General features: G+C 35.7%; 1 protein-coding gene across 1 annotated transcript in view; it reads left to right on the top strand.

Moving 5' to 3' along the window:
• The first annotated feature begins 4,267 nt into the window (after nucleotides 1-4,267).
• Nucleotides 4,268-10,508, top strand: part of LOC140167703 (mucin-like protein) — a 50,705-nt gene continuing 44,464 nt past the window's right edge. Inside the window, exon 1 of the mRNA XM_072190999.1 lies at nucleotides 4,268-4,436. The gene's annotated coding sequence lies outside the window, so the exon portion shown is untranslated. The remainder of the gene's footprint in view (nucleotides 4,437-10,508) is intronic.

The raw sequence follows: 10,508 nt of genomic DNA, 5'->3' as shown, positions 1-10,508 counted from the left end.
AAAGATAAAGTGACATCATAAAGGTATTTTGATTGTATGCAAAGGTTGTAGAAACATCAGGAATGATGTAAAACAGTCAAATTAAGAAAGAAATTAAGTTATATTTATCAAAAATGGTAAAAAAGTTGATTTAAATCAGTGATTTAAAAAAAAAAATCCAGTGATTTAAATCGCGATTTAAATCACTGATTTAAATTGACGTGATTTAAATCAAACAACCCTGGATAGTGCTACTGTTTATTGTATTTTGGTTTTGGTTTGTTTTGTTTCAGGAAAGAAAGAAAAGCAGCAACAAGCAATCATGAAACATATGTGTCCAAGATGTTTGGTTCCAACTGCACATTTGATACTGGGTGAGCATTAATGTCGACTTGAATTATACTCCAACATTTTTCAGGGAAAGGGCTACATTATTCAATTATACAATGTTGTGGGTGCACAATAGTAATAAATTTCCCTATACTTTGTGTACAAAATGGCCTCTATTCAAATGGCTCTACCTACCTTACGAAGCAACTCAATTTTTCAAAGTGATGTTTTCCTGACAGACAAACAAACAAGCAAGTAAACAAACTAAATTAAATATATTGGTGACCATTGAATTTTCGAGCTACCGGACCACGAATGCAATACACTTTTTTCACCCAATTTTCAAAATAGAAGCACTTGTGATTTTACCTAGAAGCAGCCTGTTTAAGAAATACATGAAAAATCTGAATAAAAGCCCAGAATATTTTCCAATCTTGGCAGATGCTTAGATTCAAGCCTACATTTATTACCTGGCACAAATTTTTCCCAAAATCGGCACAATTTTTTTGGTTTTTAATATTGATTCATAGTTGGTTAACTTTTACCGAAATGTAAAAACACCGCAGATCAGGACGGAATCCCACAAGAGACATTATTTGGTGATGTGAAATCTTCACGGACCTCAAGATGTTTGATTTTATAATTTCCTGAGAGTTTTAATACTAATTAACATTATATAACTTCACTTTGAGTGACCGATCACAAGTTGACATTTTTGGGGCCAAATTCAACTTGGCGCCAAATTCAAATAATGTGCTATCTACTGTAGATAGCACATGTAATGGAACAAATTAAAATCAATTTATTTTGGCAATGTTGATCCCAATCTGTAGGCCTATAATGTCTGAGACATGAAGTTAATTTGGTAATGCACGCAAACAAACAAACATAAAGGCTGCTGGAGCTCATGACACGGGCCTTGGATCAGGTAAACTTCCCTTTTGTGTGTGTAGAAGGGGGGGGGGTAGGCAGGCTAAACTTATGACAGACAGCAAGACAGACACACAGATATGACAGAAGCAGCAGGGAAAACATGACCACAAAGGCAAATGCATGAATTAAAATTAGTGTTGAATTACATGGGTCTTTGATCATGTTGGTGAAATCATAAGCTTGGCCTAGGCACCACCCCCCCCCCCCCCACCCCCCAATCCAGGCAGTTACATAACAGTGCCACCATACCGATGTTTTCTCCATTTCCAATTTGGCTGCCTGTCATAATTAAGCTTAGCCTACCCTACACACACACCCACAAAAGGTAAGCTTACCTGTTCATGCATTGACCTAACAGTGCCTCTATACTGATATTTCTCCAAGTCTCCAATTTTGGGCCATAACTCACCTTAGCACTGGTAGCCTAGTAAAAGTTGCTTTTTTCTGCAATTTTAGCTATAAATTATATGAATTACAATCAAAAACACCTCATCAGTCAATATGCAAATGCTAATCAAAACTTGTTTGGCACAGGTCTAACTTGCTGAATCAAAACGTCTTCCGTATAGGCTCACACACATACTCTCCCTTGAGGGTGCACAATAGTAATAAATTTCCCTATACTTTGTGTACAAAATGGCCTCTATTCAAATGGCTCTACCTACCTTACGAAGCAACTCAATTTTTCAAAGTGATGTTTTCCTGACTGACAAACAAACAAGCGAGTAAACAAACTAAATTAAATATATTGGTGACCATTGAATTTTCGAGCTACCGGACCACGAATGCAATACACTTTTTTCACCCAATTTTCAAAATAGAAGCACTTGTGATTTTACCTAGAAGCAGCCTGTTTAAGAAATACATGAAAAATCTGAATAAAAGCCCAGAATATTTTCCAATCTTGGCAGATGCTTAGATTCAAGCCTACATTTATTACCTGGCACAAATTTTTCCCAAAATCGGCACAATTTTTTTGGTTTTTAATATTGATTTATAGTTGGTTAACTTTTACCGAAATGTAAAAACACCGCAGATCAGGACGGAATCCCACAAGAGACATTATTTGGTGATGTGAAATCTTGTGTTGAAAATCTCTACACTTGGGTTTGTATTTAGAGAAAAGGCCTACACTTTTGAAAATGGGTATATATAGTATATACAGTAAGCCAAAAAATTAGAGTACCAGTTGTGTTCACCCCTGTATATCCTAAATAAAGACAAATGTGTAAGATTAAAACAAGCTGCCAACACCTGTACTCTTAAGCTCTGATTTAAGACCTTGTTTGTTGAAATTGGTTGAGAATTAAAGAAACAGTTATCTAAAACTTAATGAAGAAACATTTTGTGTTCTAATTAATGAAAGCACAATGCTAGTTTTAACGTGCTAATCAATGGAAGCATGGCGCTGGTTCGCTTGTTCACGAACGCGTTGTGTACAAATCAATAGGGTAGCATATGGAGCAAACTGCAACTTTTAAATTGGCATCTTCCTTGAGTTTTTGGATCATTGTGTGTTTATTTCTTGAACAATTTCAACAAATGAGGTCTTAAATTCGAGCTAAAAGATGTAGCTATTGGCTGCTGGTTCCAATTATGACATATCTGCCTTTGTTTAGGATATACAAGGGGTGAACATAACTGGTACCTTAATTATTTGGCTTACTGTATATAGTTCGAGCAGTCTAATGTTTAGTATTTATTTTTAAATTTGTGGATAAATGACTGTCTTTGTATTAATTTACTGCCTACAAGGGCTATTTTGAACAGATAAAGTAGTCCTTGTGTGTGTACATTTTGCTGAAGGGGTTCTTGATTCTTATTTTGGATTGGATGGGTATGTGCAGAGGGATTCAAAAAACATATCCCAAATATATACAAATTCAACAAAAAAAGATACCAAATAGTAAGTTTCTATTATTTTTTTTCTTCAAAATTACAGTAAATTAATTTGACCAATTCTCGACAATGTTCACAGATTTTGCTATTTCAAAAAACTCTCTAACCCATTAAAAAACTTGGGGAAAATTGTTGGTTGAGTGAGGAAAACTGTGTTCTAATTGATCAACATAATTTGTTTTTCCAGCATTGTTGCATTTGATTGCAAATGACATGGAATTTTCATTTTGCAAGGTGTGAGCTTTTGACTGCATTTTCACATTATGTCATAAATCGCCAACTGAAATGGATTAAAAACCTTGTTGCTTATGATTAAACCCATGGGTGATCATGTTATTTTTGAATTTTTAATTGATAGTAACATGATAAACACATACAATTTATCTTTGCTTTATAAGTTCTGAGCTTTTTGCAGCCGATGCACATTTAATTTTATTGGGCAATATCAAAGACCCTTACATGTAGATACAAATTCTACCATTGTGCACTATTAATGACCCCCTGTACAATGAACAATGGTAGATTATCTAGGGTCTTTGATATTGCCCCATAAAATTAAATATGTGTCGGATGGGCTATACCATTTAAAATCCACACTACCTCTGTGGATGGAAGATTTTGGAAATTCCTGACACAGAGGGAATGTAAATTTTAAATGGAATGAGTACATTAGACAGCTCCATTTGAATTTAATACACCCTCTGAGAAAGATTCAGGGAAAGTGAATTTCAAATGTGTTAATTCCATTTGAAATTCATACTCCCTCTGTAGAAGATATTTCAAAAATCTACCACAGGGGTAGTGTGGATTTTAAATGGAAATCCATCAGAGTATTAGTTGAATTAAAATTGGACATTCAACTGTACTGATACTGCCATTTTTTTATCAATTTTACACCAATCCTACTCAGGTTTTCAGATGGCCTGTATACAATGGTATAATATGAATATCTATTTATAGTTTGGATTCATACACATATGCCTCCAGGCACTCATATCTTTTCACCAATCATTTTGTATTAAAAATCACTCAACTATAGAGTCCTATCATGCTACCTAAACGGGCATGTGTGCCAAAATATTTTACGTAATGTTCCGTGTTGCACCTATCTTCATTTGCAGATGAAAACTGCTATCAGGAAGCAGGTATGTCTGCAGATTGGCTGGTTTTGGACTTTATTTGAACTTGAATCCGATTCCCGGATTGGACTTTATATCTAAGGCTAGCTAGTCTTCATAGTCTTCAGGATCCCATGAAGTGATCTCATAGCAACTATATCAACTACTAAGGATATGGTAAGTAAATCTTGTTTTTCATATTGTATTGATTGATGAAATAAATTTTTAGCTTTTCATCAAGGTATTTCATCAAGATATTTTCATCAAGGTTCAGGGCTGCAAATTTGGCAAGAGTCGGCAGAGAATGGATTTTCACAAAAATTCTCCTAAACTTAGTTTGAGAGAATGAAACAAAACTTGATTCTCCTAAAATCGAGCCTTTTCAAAATAATGGCGAGGTCAGGATTTTTCGGGGTGGGGGGGGGGGAATGGGTGTAAAGTGAATTTCAGGGAGGGGCAAAATCAACAAATTTTGGGCAAAACTGCAGCAAAACATGGCAATTTTGGGTTTTTAGGTGGGGGTGCCCTGTTGCCGCCACTGTTTCCACATGCAGTAAGTTATTTCTTCCTGTTGATTCTCACTAGATGAGTTTGTAAGAATTAATTTTGATTCTTTCAAAGTTCAACAAAATTGCACCCCTGGGGTTTATTTTAGTGTAATGTACTAAATGACTGAATTTGCAGTAATGGTACTTTCAATGTTTGCCTTTTTACACTTCAGCTTGATCTTTATATCCCCTGTATTTTTACATTACAGCCTATTATATTCAGTGGCAGCATCAGGAATTTTTTTGGGGAAGTGACATGGGGTGAATAATCAGAAAAACTCAGTTAACTCGTACTGGGAGCTGGCAATCTAGTGCAGAACGCAAATTTGATTGCACGCGCCAGCACACAGTGGCGTAACTAGGGGGAAACATGACCCGGGCGCTACCACTAGGGGGTGTCAAATCGGCCTCACTTAAAAAATATTGAACCTGCCATTCCCACACCCCGCCTCTAAGATATTTTCGGGTGGGGTAGGGGTGCCAATTATGTTTCTTGCCTCGGGCACTACCAACCCTAGTTTTGCCACTGCCAGCGCAGTATTTGCAGTTGGGTGTGGATGACTTGAATGCTGGACCCAATATCAATTGATTGGTGACGTCTGGGAAAAAGGTCTAGTTGATCAGCTCATAATCTGTCAAAATGCACAAGCTACGGTTAATAGTATTACCATATTCATTCCATTAACCGCCCATGCCCATATAAGCGCCCTGCACCCACCCAGTGACGTTACAACAGGCAAACTGATATTAATTTATTAACTGCCAATACAAATCTGAATCATGGTCTGAAACATATGACACACTGATGATAAATGATAGATAAATATTTTGGGACTTTTTACATCTTGTTGGCCTAAACAATATAAAAAAATAAGCGCCCACCCAAAATGATTTCGTTAAGCGCTCTGGGCGGTAAATAGAATGAATATGGTAGTAGTTAATAAAAGGAGGATTTCGTGAACCTAGCATCCACTTTTTATGACATTTTTCAGTAGATATTAACGAAAAAAGCTTATTTCCAAAATTTCAGTTCCGATTTTGCATGATTATGTGTATAACACTGCTCCATATAGGCCACTGTTGTAATTTTGTTCTGGTATACCAGAACGAAATTCAAATTTGATATTTGTGCTAAACAAATTAATCTGCAAGTAATTTTTGGTACATAAACATTATGTAGCCAGAGGCTTCCTGGTATAAAAATCTCAACTTTTTTTGAGTAAAAGTGAATGAGGCTGTATGGATCATGAAATGCCCTTTTAAACAACAATATCTGTTTTGTTTAGGCCATCATGTTTTGTCTAGATATCCTATCATTTACTGCCCAGCAAAGTAACACAAAAAATGTTTCTCATGCTTTTTAATATTGCATAAAAAATGTAAGATAACCTACTTGGAAAGTGTATAATTATTGCTAGCAATGTCTACTGCTAGTGCCATACCATGCCCAATCAAACATTCTTGTCATGCAATAATCAATAGCTACATGACTGTTCAGAAAAGTCCTTTTAACCAATCCTGAAGATGCCTTGATGCTTATGCACCAAATACTAAAAGCAAAGTTGTTCTGTTGCACCATCCTCATATCAGTACTTACCTAATTTGAAGATTTTGTCCCAAATATCTTTCCTTGTGTGACTTAAGGTGGCTGTGTACTCTCAGACATGCATGTAGTAAAAGTGCAATAACTTTGTAATTATTAGCATAAAACATATAAAAGTATACATTTTATGAAGGCAAGACATCAATAAATCTTAATATAAATACAGATTTGGGGTAAAAACAACAATTTTGAAGAAAATCACAAAAAAGTGAGTTTTGGCAATATTTGTTAGGTACATCATAACAAAAAACACTCTTTCCAAAATATTTTATTTTGTTTTAGCTCAATCTTGAGGCTCCATTCCAAAAACGTTTTTTTATTTTTTTGATATTGGCCTTATTTTTTGAGATATTGACCATATAAGGCATCAAAATGAACTTTTAAAATTCAAAACGCCTATTTGCACAAAATGATGCCCAAAATCGGAAATAGACCAAAATATAAAAAATGAGAAAACCGTTTCTTGAGTCGATCATGCTTTTTACGATGATCATATTTGCTTACCTATAGATGCTGTATTTATTGAGTTATCGTGTACCTAAATCGTCATTTTACCGAGAAAATGAACATTGAAATAATGGCCGTTGAAGTTTAAAGTGGTCACATTTTGCACTTTCATCGAATCTCACAGGAGAATCGACAGTTTTCGTTTTTGTAACTTATATTACGTGAACATCGGGTAAATCCACAGCCCCTTGAGAAGTTTGAGCGAAATCCATTCATAACTTGATATTTAAATCGGGGAAAGAACTTGAAAAAACCCACATTTTATCAGCTAAAAGCGGAGCCATTTGACCACTAGGTTTTTGTGAAATCAGTGCTTCCGTGGTGTTTCCATAAGATGCGCCGTGCATGCAAATAAGCGTTGCGTATGCGTTGCGTATTTGTGCGTTAACAAATTGCGCGACACTTAACGCGATGAGTTGTTCTTGCGCGTGTACCTTGCTGGTACAACAAAGATTTTCTTTCCTTTTCAATTTCAAACACGAGTGGAATAGTGAAATAAAATCCTTAAAATATTGCAGTTGGAGTTTACAAATCTGGATTTTCATTCCTTGTATTTATAAAAAACATAACAAGGTACAAACATATCATAAAAACTCAATTTTGAGAAAGAAACAATGGCTAGAGTACACAGCCGCGTTAAAAATCTAAATTTTATCCAAAATCATATGATACATACATCGCACACAGTCAAGCAGACAAATGATGTACTTTACACAAAATATATGTGTGTCTAGACAGAGCTTTTATACAGCTCTATGGTCTAGACCAGTCTCACCTTTTAGCTCCCACTTTTTCGGGTTATCGACCTGGTGACAAATATCAGGATTCACATCTATTTCCAAATATTTATCACAATACAGTGACATAACTAAGGTTGGTAGTGCTTGGGGCAAGAAACAAAATAGGCGCCCTACCCCCACGTTACCCCCCCCCCCCCCTCTGCCAATCCCCCTAGTTATGCCACTGTCACAATAATGTTTTTGAAACATTTTAAAATGTTTTTGTGGTTATGGTTAAAACATTTTTAATAACATTAAAAGAGCATTTCGTGATCCACAACCTCATTCCCCCACTTTTTTCAAAAAAAGTTGAGATTTTTATACCACTGGAAACCTCTATACATAATGTTTATGTACCAAAAATTTCTTGCAGATTAATTTGTTTAGCTAAAATATCATCAAATTTGGATTTCGTTCTGTGGATACACATAATCATGCGTAACTCGCAAACGCAAAATTGGAATCAACTGAAATTTTGGAAATATATGCTTTTTTTGTGAATATCTACTGACAAATGTCATAAAAAGAGGATGTGAGGATCACGAAATCCTCTTTTAAAAATGTTGGGTTGTATAAAGGATATCATAAAAATGTTTCAAAATGTTTTGTATGAAAGAACACAACAAAAACATGTAAAAATGTTGTAAAATATTTATTTGCAAACATTTTTGTAAATTATTTGGCAACATGATTTTAGAATGTTTTGTAGCAAGTTTTCCAATTTTTTTGAACAAATTTTATATACCTTTTATACAACCCGACATTAAAAATATTTTCTGACAACTTTTTCTAACCTTTTGCGATTGTTTTTGAAAACATTTTGTGTTTGTTGGATGGGTGTGTTGAATACTTCCAAAATATGTTTGATGCCAGCATGTTTTGTCATTGTATCATATACTTGGTGTGTCAAATAGTCCTGGCAAATAGTTGTAATTTTTTTAATTTGCATAGTTGGAAAACATTGCCTTAAAAGGCAATTTCATTGACTGTGTCTCAAATGGGGAAGTGTCTGGTAAAATTGACAATAGGGTATACATTTGTAGGCTATACATAGAGAGAGATACAAGAATGTTTGTTATACTTGACTTGCTTTCCTAGTGAATTTGGGCTATTCCGTTAGTCTGCCATGCCCCTGTGGAAGACTTAAGAAAAATCTTCCACAATGGGATTGTGTTTTTCAAATGGAATTGGCCAGGGCTACTCCCCGTACATGGCTTTACGTATATATCAAAAACTGTAGAACTGGGAGTATTTGAAATAGAAGTTACCCAATTGTCTATTCTATTTGAAACCCATACTCCCTCTGTGAAAGACTTAAGCAAAAGTTTCCACCGGGAGAGTATGGAATTCAAATGGAATAGCCCATTCTTGACTCTGAACATTTTCTACTGTGTCAGCCGACCTTGGTTGATTTGGATGATTAGTCCAAAAGATTGAATCTGTCGAAAAGAATAGGGCAAAACCACAAAATACCTTGATTTTAAAAATGGTTGGGCATAATAATCTCGCATACTGGTACACGTCATGTGCCTGTCAATACACCCCCTTTCCACCCCTTCTTTCATCAACTTACAGTGTACACTCAGTGACCCCCCTTTTTTTTAGAAATTTTATACCAAATCTGCAACAATGACCCATTTTTACATTTTTGTAGCAGTTTTAGCTTCAAAATGACAATTTTTGCGACATTTTTGCCCAGAAAGCAATTTTTTATCATCAATGACACCCAATTTTGAGCAGTTCCACACACAATTACCCCCATTTTCTTGGATCTCACACTGAATGACCCCCTTTTATCGACAAAATCGCAACCGATAGACCCAAGTGTTGTACTCTGGTAGGCACAGGTACTTTCATATATTCGAGTGTGACTTCATCCACGTGTCCAGGCTAGCCAATACAAAAATCAGGGCAGCCTAAAATTTGCAGCCTAAATTCAAATTGCAATGCCAGTGAAATCACTGAAAAGTCTTTTGGTTGTATGAGACAATGAACTACCAAAAGAAGGGGGTGACCAGAAAAACATGAAAGAACACAAATCCTGTTTAGAGGGCCAAAAGTACCTATTTTCAAGAAAAAGGGTTGTGTTTAACTTCTAGTTGGTGCATTTAGGGGTTATTTTAATGATCCTGCTATTTCAAAAAATGTGTTTCCCTGGCATGTTCTCTCTGCTCGTCATCACCTAAACATAAATATTAGAAAATTACGAACTATCAGGGTTTATTGCATCAGAAACCTGTAAGTGTGGGATCTTTCAGATAAAATCCTGCTTATTACTAGGATCTTTCAGGAACAATTCTGTCTAGGGGGTAAAATGTGTTTGGAAACTGTACTAAATTTCTGTTCAGGAATGTTTTTTTTTTCTCAAAAAGGGCAAATTCTGTTTAGGGTATGTTTTGAAAATCTGTGCTGATGAGTTGACCAGATGTGCATGCTTCAATGGAGGATCTGTATTTTGGAGCCCATTCGTCCTCTCATTCTACTCAATCGCAAAAGTCTAGTTACACCACTGGATGATGCTCCTTAAAAGGCCTAAATTCTTAATCGTATTTCCACCATTTCACAAGCAACAAGCATTGAGGAAATATTAGTTTGATAAAATGAAATGGGAAATTATATAATACACACATTTTGTCACCAGGTTTGTCGTTGCAAATAATACAGGAGACAAAAAGTGATCCCGTATGGGAATCGAACCCAGGACCTCAGGTTTACAACACGTATGCCTTGACCACTTGGCGTATATCTTAATACTAATAACGGCATGTCCGTCCGTCCGCGGGCTATCGTGTCCGCGCGGTTGGCATTCACG

Source organism: Amphiura filiformis, chromosome 13 (genome assembly GCF_039555335.1).
Source record: "Amphiura filiformis chromosome 13, Afil_fr2py, whole genome shotgun sequence".
NCBI classification, from domain to species: domain Eukaryota; kingdom Metazoa; phylum Echinodermata; class Ophiuroidea; order Amphilepidida; family Amphiuridae; genus Amphiura; species Amphiura filiformis.
This window is presented reverse-complemented; position numbering and strand designations above follow the sequence as displayed.